Consider the following 14532-nt stretch of genomic DNA (forward strand, 5'->3'; position numbering starts at 1 on the left):
GTTAGCAATCCAACAACCTTATTTTGTGCCTAAGCTTTCGGGAATAGCACATATAACCCATCCTCTCAGAACCACCTGATAAGGACCCAGGTGCACGCGTTGCCCTGGTAACGATTTTCAATACAGATCAGATATATTAATGCACATTATTCTTACTCAGCCATGATCTCAATATTTGACAACATTCTGTAATATTCACCTGGCACAGAGAAAAGCGGGAAGGTTTTAATTCCTTGCCATACATTTTTGGTCGACCAGTCTATTATACTCACTTTTCTCTGTATAGCTGAAACAATACAGCACGCCGGGAGGACGCAAAAAGGTCCGTCACAAGTTCGTAGACGCCAATTGTGGGATATTCGTGGATATCCTGAAGAAGAATGTTCTCAGTCAACCGAGGTTTGGATAATAACAAGGTTTATTAACCAAACAGTATAGTACAGAAGAGAGAATGGCTGAGGCTCTCGCCCCAGGTGATCAGCTGAAATGACCCAGGTGAAAGACCAGGATAGATCTCGGGAGGAGACCTATATAGTTAACAAGGGGGGGGATGTGGTCCCATTTGATAGGTCAAATGGGGGGGGGGGGATACAGGTTTGGGGAGAGGGGCACAGGATTGGGGAGAAAAGGGGGGGGGGGCACAGGATTGGGGAGAAAGGGGAGGGGAATGTCTTATTCCACAGAGAGGGGGGGGGGCACAGGTAAGGGGACACAGGGGAGGGGAATATATTTACATGAGAACATTATATTATACCACACGCTCAATATGAACCCTGTGACGAGCAATTTTGTTAGTCAATGCCACATTTGACTGAGACATCTGAGAATGACCAGCAGCAAAAGGAGGGATATTCAAACGTAATCCAAGCTCTTTCAACTCGTTGTGTATTGTAAAACCCTTGTCAGCCATAACAGCATCACCATCCTTGATGTAACCATGAACTTTCAGTGTTTTAAGTAAATCATAAAAACCACTGCTTTCAGTAATCGCCTTATCGGATACAGCACCTGTAAATAACTCTGACACAAAAATGACAGACCCACTTGGATCACATCCAATCAATGCTTTGAGGGTTGTGCTTGACTTATAGTCACTATAAAGCTGACTTTGTAAAGCCAGTGCAGATGGCACCTGGGTCTTAAATTCAGTACCATCAATAATGACTAAAGTAGAAGGAAATTATTTTCTAAAGTTTTCAGGCATGTTTTCAATAATAATGTCTCTATGAGGCCATATGCTAATTTGTCCAAATTTAAAATACATAAGTTATAATAATTTAGGACCTGCTCCGAGGTCATCAATTGGCACACATGCGATGCATGCATGCAATTCGTATCTGCGATTAACCCATCCCGTCGTCCTTCCCCCCCAAGGGCAGCCGGGAGCAGACAGGCGTCAACGTGAGCCGCGCCAGGGGACCAATCCAAGTGCTCCTGTCCGTCTTCGTCAAGGACGCCACAGCGTTAGCGATCTTGTTGTTGTGCATGTTTTTCCATTGGGTTTATCTTATCGGGGGGGAAACCCTTGCGAGCACGGGGAGAACATGCAAACTCCACACAGAAAGGCCTGGGAGATACCCCACCTGGGTAACTGGCATCATGGAAACCTGGTCCCCAAGCGGGAATCGAACCCTGGACCTTCTTGCTGTGAGGCGACAGTGTTAACCACTACACCACCGTGCCGAATTTAAAATACATAAGTTATAATAATTTAGGACCTGCTCCGAGGTCATCAATTGGCACACATGCGATGTATTAAAAACAAGTCCTGCAGACTGCATGGATACTCCAAATCTTTGAGACAAATCTTGAAGTCCAAAGTTGTGTCTTAACCTACACAATGTCAAAAATAGGCCATTGGATTTTCCTAGTGACTTCATGTCTTTACGGCCCTTTGCATAAGGTGCATCACAGCCAGCAGGCACAAGAAAATCTAACAATAACATGAATCTAACATATGTGATCCCAGTGTAGTACTTAAAAAGCCCTTTGATCTTTGTTTCTTTTTGGACAACACTTTGTACAGTACAGAATGTCTTTTTCTGAGCATCCTGTTCCTTTTCAAGAAGCTGCCCTCTCAACCAGGTTATCGTCCTCTCCTTCTTCTCCAGCTCTGACTTCAATCTTGCACCTTCCACAGCAGTGCCCAATACTTCTAAAGGGCAAACCCCTGGAAACAGAAATATTACAATTATTGTTAGGGAGTTTCCACATATACATGACATCACAATAATAACATTTTGCTTTTATTCTACAGACAAGAAATCTCAAGAAGAAAACAGACCCAGTTCCACACCAGAGGTGTGGAAATGTATCTGTGCACTAGCCATCTCCAGTGAAGCTTCCAGCGATCTACAAAGATCTGAATACTGCAGACACAAACCTGGTAGCACTGGAAGAACGCACTCGAGCCCAGGCTCTCTCAAATGACTGGTTTGAAGAGCGGAGGTCACGACTGACTGCTTCAAACTTTGCGAAAGCGGTAAACAGACAATCTGCCCCAACAACAACATTTCTGGAGAGTGTTTTCCGGTTGACATCCATTTGTGCCCCGGCTTTGGAGTATGGGAAAAGGAATGAGGCAAAGGCGAAGGCCAAATATCTGGAGGTTTATCCCGCCAGACATTTTCACGAGTGTGGTCTTGTTGTCAATTCAGAGTTTGATTTTTTAGGAGCCACACCTGACGGGAAGTTGTGCGACAATGGCGAGAGTGGGATAGTCGAAGTGAAATGTCCTTATAAGGCAAGAAACTGTTTGATATTGGCGGCTTGCGACAACTTCCCAGATTTCTGTTTACACAAAGATGAGGGGGGCAGTATTTCATTGAAGAAGACGCACGACTATTATGTGCAAATACAAGGACAACTTATGGTGACAGGCTGCCAATTCTGTGAATTCATAGTTTTTACGCAGAAAGATATCTTTGTGGAAAGAATATTCCCAGACATACAATTTATGGAAAGATTACTGCACAGCCTTGCTGCATTTTTTAAAGATCATGCTTCTCAGTTCCTAAAAGAAAGGTAGACCCTTACATTCTCCTTCAGTCTGAGTAGCTGTGCACGTCTGTGTAGCTGTATAACTGAGCTCCGATTGGTGATTGATGACATCCAGAGAGGGATTGATATTCCTGTGAAGTATCAAAATCATAATCAAATAAATGCACTTTAATTAATAAATCCATGTTGTTCATTAATCATAACATTTGGTCTCAGTATTATTTATGTATTGTTTGATTGTAACAAGAACTTGCAGTATCTTTGGTTCACAAATTAATACTAGATATGAGCATTTATAACAAATTATTAAATGACATCTGATTCACACATGCAAATGGTGTTTTTAGTTAGTGATTCACATCTTCACTAACGCATCACAATATTCAGACAATACCGCCTATAAGGACTTTGACAATACCCAGTCTTCAGGACTTACAAGTTAGTATTTTCCTGCAGTAGTTATTTTTTAGATGGGGGGTTGTCAGGATCAAGCAGGCGTCTTTTCTTTGGCAATGGACACATCGACTTACATGTGGTCCCATCAGCTTTTATAGGGTCTGGATATTGCACAGTAGGTCCATCCCCGCCAACAAAATGCTATAAGGTGAGATAGGCATGACAGAGAAGAGAAAGTGGATCACAGATATTGTAAGGCATTCAGGTTACATGCTAGCTGATTGAAAACTGTATTAACAGATTGCAGAATGGGTACAATACAGTACAGCTCAATACACACAATAGTTAAGGGGATGCAGACCAGAGAAAGACTTTAGTCTTGTTTACATCAGGGTCCCCCATTTTCAATTCATAATAAGATAAGATAAGATAAGATAAGATATTCCTTTATTGATCCCCTTGGGGAAATTCAGGCATCATAGCAGCATGGGGGGGAGGGGGGGAGGGGTACAGGTAGTAAAACAACACAGTATACAGGTAGTAAAAGACAACACAGGCAGTGTAAACAATTTGATCAATATGGTCAATATAATTTACTATCTGAGGAATAATGACATTTATGTGTTATGACATACACAACAGATATATAGCATGACATTTATGATTTACTGTTACATTTGTGACATACAAGATATGCAAATATACAGTACTGTTAAAAAGATATCCTAACAGGAAATATATACATACGAGGGGGATGAAACTGTACATTAGGAGGGGGGGTTTGGACATTTACAGTACACTAACATTTAGCTAACGTTAGTTCGGTTGTTAGAATCAACTGGACAACTTCCAATTCATAATTTCCAAGGGTGTTGACTAAGTAGCTGTAGCTATATGTAGTTTTCCTACAGTTCTGTATCGTTAGTGGCTTAGCTTGGCATCGCTACTGCACTATCTCGCGTACGTGCACGCGTACTGAATAAACCACAAATGTACCTCTAATACCAGTATTAGTCTGACCACACCCCTCATCAGCTTACCTTCATAAGCAGGTGTGTGGTCACCTGCTCTCCTCCTTCTCGCTTTCACCACAAGGAAGAGGTGCCTCGGTAGATCCCCACACTTGACACCATGATGGAAGAAATTGGATTAGGAACAGGAAACAAGGATACGTTGACATCATATCTTTATTTTCTCTCTCACTATTTTCGAGAAAATACGGCGATATTGTCTTCGTACTGGAGTGTCTAGAAGATGATGATCATTCTAAAAACCCTCCACCGGTTTTCGTATTGGGAGCACGCCGCTGCATGCTTCTCAACTGCAGTTCCTTGCTGTGTTTGTTGGGGTGAAACCTGTCAGGCCACAGCTGAACTGTCGGACATGCCGCTGTTGTGAGGAGCGGTGCGTTCCAGGTTGGGTGAGTAGTGTTTGCTGGCGGGCTCCACTTGTCTGTTAGTGCTATGGGGGCTACTTGACAAAGTTTATGGAAACCGGCCCCAGGCTAGGGTCCTTTGTTTAGCCGCCTAGGCGACAGAAGGCCTTGGTCTGGCGACCATTATAGTTTTAACTAGTGGGCCGCGACCATTGACACTGGTGATCCCTGTGTGTTCTGGACGAGTGGATTCTCTCTGTCACCGTGTTAAGACCCCATCTTTCATATCCAAATGAGAGTATTCCTTCACGAGGGGATATGTGCATGTAATGTGCGATAGCGGCAGATTCATGTTCAAAGTCAGCTATACAGGCCAGTTGGTACTGTGCTGATTCCGCCGGACGTGGTAATGTCACCGTTGTGAAGCGGTGTTGACGTCTTGTTTTCTCTTTTCTCTTAAAAAGTGAGGAGGGGTTCAGAACGGCGGCCTGTCTGGGTGAGTGTTATGTCATTGTTTACATGTTCATAGCTTACGGTTAGCCGGTCAGTGGCCTGGCGCGGGGTAGCTTAGCTTCTCGCGCGCCGCCGGGAGCTCGCTTCTGATCGCGTGCGTCGTTAGATCGGCGTCTCGCGAGCGGAAGCAATAGCACCCGAACGGTTGGAGCAGCCGTTAGCTTGATGCTATTCTGTTGAACGTGCTTTGATTTTAACATGTTTTACACTCTTGACCACGACGTCATCCTTGACAGGGGATGTTCGTCGACCCTGCCTGAGCCTAGACGGGGATTGCGTCAACAAAGAGGACTGTAGCGACTGGTGGAGCGGCGACGCTGCCCGGATCGAACAACACAGGACGGCTGTGTTCTACGGTGTCTTGTGACTGCACTTCGCTGATCTGCGTTCCGGGTAGGTACGGGGTTGGCCAGACCTCATAACACGTCTTCTGGTTTTACTTTGCTAAATGTATTGTGAATAACGGTGTTTTTTCCCAAAACGTGTGTTGTTGCAATGCATTTGGGATACGTTGCGGGTTGTGTGTGAGCTGTTTTTGTCACTGGCAGTTAGCTTCTCCGTGCAGATCGTGATGTATTGATCTGGTTGTTGTGTGAGAAACATCATGGTGTTTATGTGTACCGTGTACTCACTACTAAGGCAACTAACCTATGAAGCTATGCTTGGTGACAAGTGAGTAAAAGAATGTTCTTTCTCAGACTGTAATGACAATGAACAGTGAGTTCACACATTAACAGGTTTTCCTGTTTTAACTGGCCGTATTGAGGGTAAAATAGGAGGATTGTGTTTTTCCCCCCCGGTTCCCTGGGGACTTTATCACCTCCTATCAGACATGTTGTGCATTAATTGTGTCTTTTGTGTGGTAGGGATACGATGTAACTCTTAGCTTGATTGCTGAGGTTGTGCTAAATCAGCTGGAGAAACTTATTTCCTAAAGGGAAATTGGTTTGGTTGCTGTCATGTGTGCTTAGCAAGGCCTGTGGTCGATACTAATCAAGAATGGTGTATTCTCTCATTGTGAAAAAAACGGCGTTCCTCTGTTGAGTGTTTTTGCCATTTTTTGTAGGTGATGATGGGTTGTGTGTGTCATGTGACCTACAACTGGGTTGTACTGGCCACAGAAGCACATGTGTATGTTGGACCGGGGTTCTTAGAGCCTTCTCTATTCTGTGTTTTTCCTTAGTAAAAATCAGATAGCAGGTTAGCTCATGCGCTGTGTGGAGCTGTGAAACGCTTCATAGAGCTGACTATGACTGTGTCATATTCTCTTTTTGTCGTTACGTCGTATCATGGGTGTGGGGTCGTAAAGGGGTGAACTGGTAACCTTTCCTCTCCCCATTGTTCTGTCGGTCAGGGGTACACCCCCTGTCCTTCAAGGTTCCCGTCACGTGGCGGTTCGGCACGTTACGGGGGGGGGGGGGGGGGGGGGAGGGAGTTCCTGGTCCCACGGCCTGGTATATTGGGCGTGTGCACCGCAGGAATTCCCCCGCCATAGAGTACGTCACCGTGCGCGTCTCTGTTGGTAGGACTTCCGTGTGCTGTTCAGGTCCATGTGATGGATCTGTTTTCAGGGGGGGTGGTCAGGGCTCCTCCTCACCAAGCGCCTATTCAGGCCTTCTGTGAGTTCGGACTCCTTCTTCCATGTGAGGAAGCCTCCATCAGAGTACAGAGCCTTCCTCCTCAGATTGTCAAAGTGAGTGGACCCTCTAGAAGGGTCCTTTTCTATTGTATGTATATTCGATTCAATTCGTTTATTGAGTGTGTATGGGTTCAGTGCCTCTTCCCCGGAGGCCCTAAAACCAGTTTTTTACATGGCTCGAGGTGCAATATATTCTTTTCAATCTGTACAGCTCGCGTGGGAAGTCTCTCTGGGGATCCCCGTCTCTTTCCTATGGGAGGGTGGTGGGATGTAAAAATGTGAACATTTTTTACCCCGGCTGTGTAGACTGGGATACATACTGTTGATGCTTCCTTCTTTCTATTCCAGAAGTGTTGGAGTTAGGGAGTGTCACACCCCTCTTGTCGTTCCCCTGGGCGCCTTGGGGATTCAATGACAGGTCTAAATAGCCTGTTCATTGATGGGGGTGTGTCCCGACGCACGTATAGTGCTAGCTCGCTGTAAACAGGCGATTGACTGGCACGCCTTGGTTGCTTGTGGTTGAAACAGCGTTTTTATAAAGCAACTGAGATGGGGGTTTTTCCTCTTCCGGCGACCACATCCCATGACCTGGGTGGGTTGTCGACGGATTCTCGTTCATGTCTGGGGGATGATGACGGGATGGATCTGAACATATGTAGTGGGGTCTCACGCCCTTGGGGTGGGCCACCAGGCGCGGTTCGTCCGAACGTCTGGGTGGCGCCTTCTTTTCATGTTAAGATCAACACGCATATCTGCCCTTCTCCTGGAGTAGGCATGTCGGCGTGGTTAGGGCACGGGACTGGTTCTGGTCACGCTGGTCCAGATCAGTTGAACCCGTTGTCCGCCGGGGATGCAGATCTGCTGTTCTGGTACCCTGAGGGACTTGGGCTTTTTTCAGGGGGAAAAATGCCAGGTCGGTCTGGGTGTCACAGGGTTAAGCGCTATGGAGACCCTGGTTGGGTGTGTTTTTACTCAGCACTGTCGTCATGGCTTACAGCCATGCCATTCTGTACGCTCTCGATCTCGTCGGATCTCGGCCGCTACACAGGTTGGTCCTGGTTAGTACTTGGTTGGGAGACCGCCGGGGAATACCAGGTACGGTGTGCTTAGGGGCTGGTTCTCCGTTATTTTTCGCTCCTCTCTCACGCATGGCGAAGAGGGGCCTGTGGGGGTGGTTTTTTGACCTCCTCTGGTGACCCTGTGCTTCCCGTACCGCCAGGCCCGGTCCGGAGTGATGTTTGCGACCCGTAGGCCTGGGTTAACCCTTTTTGGACACTGAAACACTTGTACTGCGGTATAGCCGGTGTATACCCGCAGGTGTGTTTTGGAGTTTTTTCTTGAGGGGTTATAGGAACAACCGCCGCATTGGGTAACACCGAGGTGGTTGATTCCCTGGTGTGTTGGAGCAGTGTCAACTCCCGGGTTCACCGTTTGAGGGTGCCCCTGCACGTTCATGACGTCTGCCAATCGTGTCAGCCTTCTCTGCCTCGACCCCTCTGGGTGGGGGTTGTTAAATGGAGGCTTGGTCATGCAACACCGCCAGCTTACGCTCCTTCCGCCGGGGCGGCTGTGTTCAGCTGTCCCCTCTGGCGCCTGTCTCGTCCGCAGTCTCCAGGCTAGGGTTAACAGCCTGTTGCCTGGTTTTTCCCCGGTGCGCTGCCTGCTTCCGTTGGTTAACCTTTTTTGTGTGCTTACGGCCATGCTGACTGCCTATTCTGCAGGGTCAGTGTGCCAGGCGGTGTACTATTGGGGGGACGGGGCCCGCTCGGCTTACGGCCATACCGACCTGAACACGCCCGATCTCGTCCGATCTCGGAAGCTGGGCAGGTTCTGGCCTGGTTGGTTCCGCCTGGGAATACCAGGTGCAGTAACTGAGGGGCCTTTGTCCGAATACGCTGGCGATGTGGGGGGCGGGGCACTACGTGCCCACCTGGTGGGGTCTTGATGCTGGCATCATGGACTTCTCCGGGCCCCCATTCTAGGGAGTCCAGTCCTTTTGGTGGGTCTGGGTCTTCCTTCGTGCTCCGCTGCTACGGCCTTGCCACGGGGTTGGGTTTGCCCTTGACCCCGTGATTCTGGGGGCAGTGACGAGGTTGTTCCTCCGTTCGTTCCCGGGTGGCATGCGGGTTGTGCGTGTGTGTAGTCGTGGGGTCAAGCCACGGTCTGCTCACCCTGTGCGTTGAGTTGCTTGAGTGCCTCTTCGCACGGTCGGGTCCGTCGCCCTCCCGTGACGTCCCTAATAGGGGGGCTACCCTCCATTAGGGGGGGTCGGGGGGGCTCGGCCCTCCCTGTTCTGATGGTTTTGGGGGGCTGTCAGCGGGGTGTATTTGTCAGCCAAGTGGCTCCGCTTGGCCTCCCTTGTGCAGTAGCGATGCCAAGCTAAGCCACTAACGATACAGAACGTTAGGTTATGACTATAACCAAGTTCTGTTAGTTAGGGGCGATGCTTGGCATCGGACGGCCGCTGCAGCCCTTGTCCTCACCTTGTGGTGAAAGCTTGGGAAGGAGGAGAGCAGGTGACCACACACCTGCTTATGAAGGTAAGCTGATGAGGGGTGTGGTCAGACTAATACTGGTATTAGAGGTACATTTGTGGTTTATTCAGTACGCGTGCACGTACGCGAGATAGTGCAGTAGCGATGCCAAGCATCGCCCCTAACTAACAGAACTTGGTTATAGTCATAACCTAACGTTACGTGTCTTGCTCATGGACACATGGAAACCATCCGATTACCAGACGACCGCTCTGAGCCACTGTGTGTTTCTAGTAGGGATGTTGGATATTGGCTTTTTTACCGATACCGATATACCGATATTGTTCAACTCTTAATTTCCGATACTGATATCAACCGATATCAACCGATACCGATATATGCAGGGTCCCCCCCCCCCCCCAAAAAAACGGAATAATTTCAGGTAATTAACATTACATATCTCTTGTCATGGAATTAACACAACATTATGCATACTTTTGACAATAAATAAAATCTGAATTTGTTCTTGCTTGCCTGGGTAAATAAAGGTTAAATAAATATTTAAAAAAATATATATATATATTCTTTGAAAAACGATACAGATAATTTCCAATATCACATTTTAATGCCAATATCGGCCGATAATATCGGTAGGCCGATAATATCGGACATCCCTAGTTTCTAGATGCCGCGTTGGAAAGGAAAGACCAAGGTGCGGCAGACTACACATCTTTAGTAACACCGTTTCATGACAAAACCACCCAACTAGCATCACCATGCCAGTCTTTTTCAAGTGTTGCCATCGTGAGGTAATCTGATTTGACCACCGACAGCCTTTACTGGCCGGCGTGAGGCGCTTAACACACAAACTCCTCCTTTTCCGTTAGCAGCCTTCCCCCGCCATAGTTATATATAAAGATGGCTTGTGTGTTAGTAAAGGGTTAACCTTCTGTCATGTGGCAGTGAAAGGGTTAAGGTCAGTGATCTGCACAAACAAAAATACTATTAACTCGCTGAAATCTTGACGGATTTACAAACGGTTTGGTTTATTTTATTACAAACGTTATGATTCTTGCTTGGAAGAATACCGATACCGATATACCGATATTGTCCAACTCTTAATTTCCGATACCGATATCAACCGATATCAACCGATACCGATATATGCAGGGTTTCCCCCCCCCAAAAAACGGAATAATTTCAGGTAATTAACATTACATATCTCTTGTTGTGTAATTAACACAACGTTATGCATACTTTGACAATAAATAAAATAATAATTTGTTCTTAGTTGCTTGCCTGGGTAAATAAAGGTTAAATAAATGTAAAAATATATATATATATTTTTTTAAACCGATACAGATATTTTCCGATATCACATTTTTATGACAATATCGGCCGATAATATCGGACATCCCTAATTATAAGTATGCAGTATGATAACTACATCTCTGACGTTTTTAACAAACCAAACGGTTGAAAATTTAGCAAGCTATGCCTGGTTATTTCAATAGTACATGCAATATAGACATTCGTGTTATGAGTCGCCATGTGGCAATGTCGGTCTCCATTGGCCAGCAGCGCGGGTGAGTCATCTAGTCTTTATATAATATATCTATGTCCCCCGCTGCCAATCGGGTGACAGAGGCGCAGGATGCGGCAACATCACCTGGTCTCAAATGTTCCCTTGCTGGAGACGAATTGACACATTTTTAACCCTTTCCTAGTGATAGTAAAGGGTTAACCTTCTGTAGTGTGGCAGTGAAAAGGGTTAACCCGCTGTTGTGTGGCAGTGAAAGGGTTAACCTTCTGTGTATTGTCACAGTGAAAGGGTTAACAGTTTGGTAGTGAAAGGGTTAATCTAATAGTAAAATGTGAACACTTCTATGAGACGATGAGGGTTATAATTTCTCTGCCGTTTCTACCATCAGGGCATCATTGTATGATATTCTGTTCACCCCCCAAATTCCTCCAGTGCTGCGTTTGAATGTTCCCAGCATACATGAAATATTAAAGCTATAATCAGTTGTATCTCCCATAAAATGTTTTTCCTCACTTTCATGGGGGGTTATTATGTTGCCCAATACTTAAAGGTATAGTCTGTAATGTCGTCTAACAGTGACCTCTGATGGAGGGGTTGCTACCGCTGGCCACACCTCAGACTCTACCAAGAGACGTCTGGAGGAATTCACAGTAGTTACTAAACTCCAACCCACACGTCAGACCAAAACAAAAAAGTAAACAAAGCAGAATACCAAGTGGGGCTAGAGGTCTGTTTGACAGCATTACAGATTATACCTTTAAGTTTCATTACAATATTCAGGGGGCGGAGCTAGGCGATCATGGAGTAGACGTGTTTCACGTGAGCTCCCTTCTATCGTGCGAAATATACTTTTCTCCCCATTAGTCTTTATTTTATTTTTATTTGTTATTTGTCTGCTTGTTGAGTCGTCGAGTTTCAACTACTGTCGTCGACTTTTTTCAACTTTCTGCGATGTCGGTGGTGGAGACCAGATCCATGAGCACCCCAGCCGGCAAACTGCCACCGGGCCTAACCTCGCCGTCGCCCAGTATCAGTGAGATAAGCGAAGCTGTACTCTCGGTCATGACCAAACTCCATGCAGACTTTGAGACACGCTTCGCTGAAACACAAAGAAAAGTGCAGGCGGAATTTTTTGATAACCTTCATCGAGAGATGTCAGAGGAAATTAGGTTGGCGGTCGACCCATTGAAAGACAAGATGGAGTCGCTGCACGTTGTCTCCTCGGCTAATGCTAACGAACTAGCCACGCTAACGACAGAGGTCTCACTACAAGGCGAGAGGATGGCGTGTCTGGAGACCTCCCTGCTGGCTAGGCAGGCTGAAGTTGCCAAACTACAGTCGGTAATTGTGGAAATGCAGTCCCGGGAGAGACGCTACAACATCAGGATTGTTGGTGTACCGGAGGGCAACGAGGGAGGCCGTCTCTCGGAGACCATGCCGGAATTGCTGCAGGAAATACTGGGGAAAGATGTCCTCCCCAGCCCTCCCGTATGTGAATCGGCCTACAGAGCGGGCAAGACCAGTCCTGGAGTGAACAAAGAGCCGAGGCCCATCATTGTCAAGCTGAACAGGCTTCAGCAGAGGGAGCTCATCATGCGGTCGGCCCGTGCCAGAAGGGGTAAACTAAGTCTTGGCGATCACAAAGTGGCCATTTTCGAAGACTTTACGCCGGAGGTGCACAGAGAGGCGAATACAAAGTGGTCATGTCCAGGCTATGGAAACTAGGCCTGAGGCCTACGCTATTCGCTCCCGCGAAATTATCTGTGCTGGGTAAGGACGATGATCAGCGTTCATTTTGGTCGTTGGCTAAAGCGAAGGAATATCTTGGGGGGATAGCCGAGACTGTAGCTTGATATCTATGTCGGGTGAGTGACTTGGCGATGTGGGCCTGAATACATTGATGGGGCGGACTACTCACAAATGCTTGTTGTCATGCCCAGACATGCTAACTGTCCACTGCCCATCCAAACTAGCGGGGCATCCCAATGACTTTTGTTACTTGCTAATGCTGACCTCATGGTCGTACGTGTGTGTCGCCTCTATGAAAGCTAGCGAGCTAGCTGAACAATGTACAAAACAGATTCTAGCGTGCTAGCCGGATTCATCACTAGCTTACGCGCTAGCCTCGGGCTAGCTAGCAGGCTGTGTCTATCGCCCGCGCCGAGACATTCGAGACCCGTTAATGTTTACGTATTTTGGTTGTTGTTGCTGTTTAAGTGACATCGGTTTGCACAATTCAACGGTGATCAGGTCCTTAACTAACTTCTTGTATGCTTTTATTTTTATATCCAGGCTGTTTTGAGTTTTGGGCTCCAGTAGTAGAAGGTCGGTTGAATATATATATACAATATATGATAACAGGTTGTGTCAGGTATAGCTTATTACTATCCCCGGGTTAATGAAGGTGTTTAATTCTATTCTTACATAGGTTATGTCATTCCAGCCGTTGTGCCTGATCAGAGGGGCTGTTACAGGCGTGCACTTTGACCATAACCCTTTTTTCCCTTTCTTCTTATTGTCGCTGTTTAAATGACATCTGTTTGCGCAATTTAACTGTGATCCGATCCTGCCTTAGACTATCTGCTGGTATGCTTTAATTTAATTTGTTTTGAATTTTCCTTTATCCATTTATGCTATAACATTGCGACATTAATACGCAGACTCGGAAGTAGATGGTTACAGGGTTGATGTTGAGTTATTATATAATAATGGCTATTTTTTCCATTATAGTTGTCTCATGTTAGGGCCAAGGCTCACAGTGGTTTTCGACCGATATCTTTATTGAATTTAATTTTTATTTTTATTTGTGTTTATTGGACTAGTGGGGGTTTAATCAGGGGTTTATCTAGAGGGGGGTCGGAGTGGAGAGCGTCTTATTGGACCCATGACTCCAGTGGGAAATGATAGGAAGATGACCATCCTTAGTGGATGGGGCATAGGGAGGGGATTGGAGAGTGGGTATAGGAGGGTTAATAATAGGACGGGTGGGTTAGGGTTTAGAGTAGAAGGAGGGGGGGTTGTAACTGGGGTGGTATTTTTCTGTGTTTTATGTACTGTTGTCTTATATGTGTGTAATTGTTCCTCCTCTGAACTCCTGGGATTGACCGTCTGGGCCCGCCTGGATCAGCGCCTCTGTACTCAGCCTGGCTGCACTGGTATGTTCTCTACGCATTTAGACAAACTCGACCATGGCTAAATTGAATATTTTAATTTGGAATGCAGGGGGTCTTAACGCCCCACACAAGCGTGCCAGTGTCCTGTTATTGAAGAGAAGAAATATTGACATTGCTCTCCTTAGTGAGACGCATTTATTGGTGGGTGATGTGTCAAGGCTAGCAAATCGACAATATCACGTTATCTCCTCATCCTCAGCCGATGATAAGACGAAAGGAGTCGTCATAGTTACAAGACGTAACCTTGATATCAAAGTCCTGGATGTGTGGTCAGACACGGAGGGAAGGATTACTATAGCAAAAGTTGAGTTCTCTCATAGGAAGATGGCAATAATAGCATTGTATGCCCCTAACACATTTGATTCAGCGTTCTATAATACAATCACAAAGAATATGTTGGAACTTACTGGATACGCTCT

Source organism: Notolepis coatsorum (genome assembly GCF_963971535.1).
Source record: "Notolepis coatsorum genome assembly, chromosome: 3".
Lineage (NCBI taxonomy): Eukaryota > Metazoa > Chordata > Actinopteri > Aulopiformes > Paralepididae > Notolepis > Notolepis coatsorum.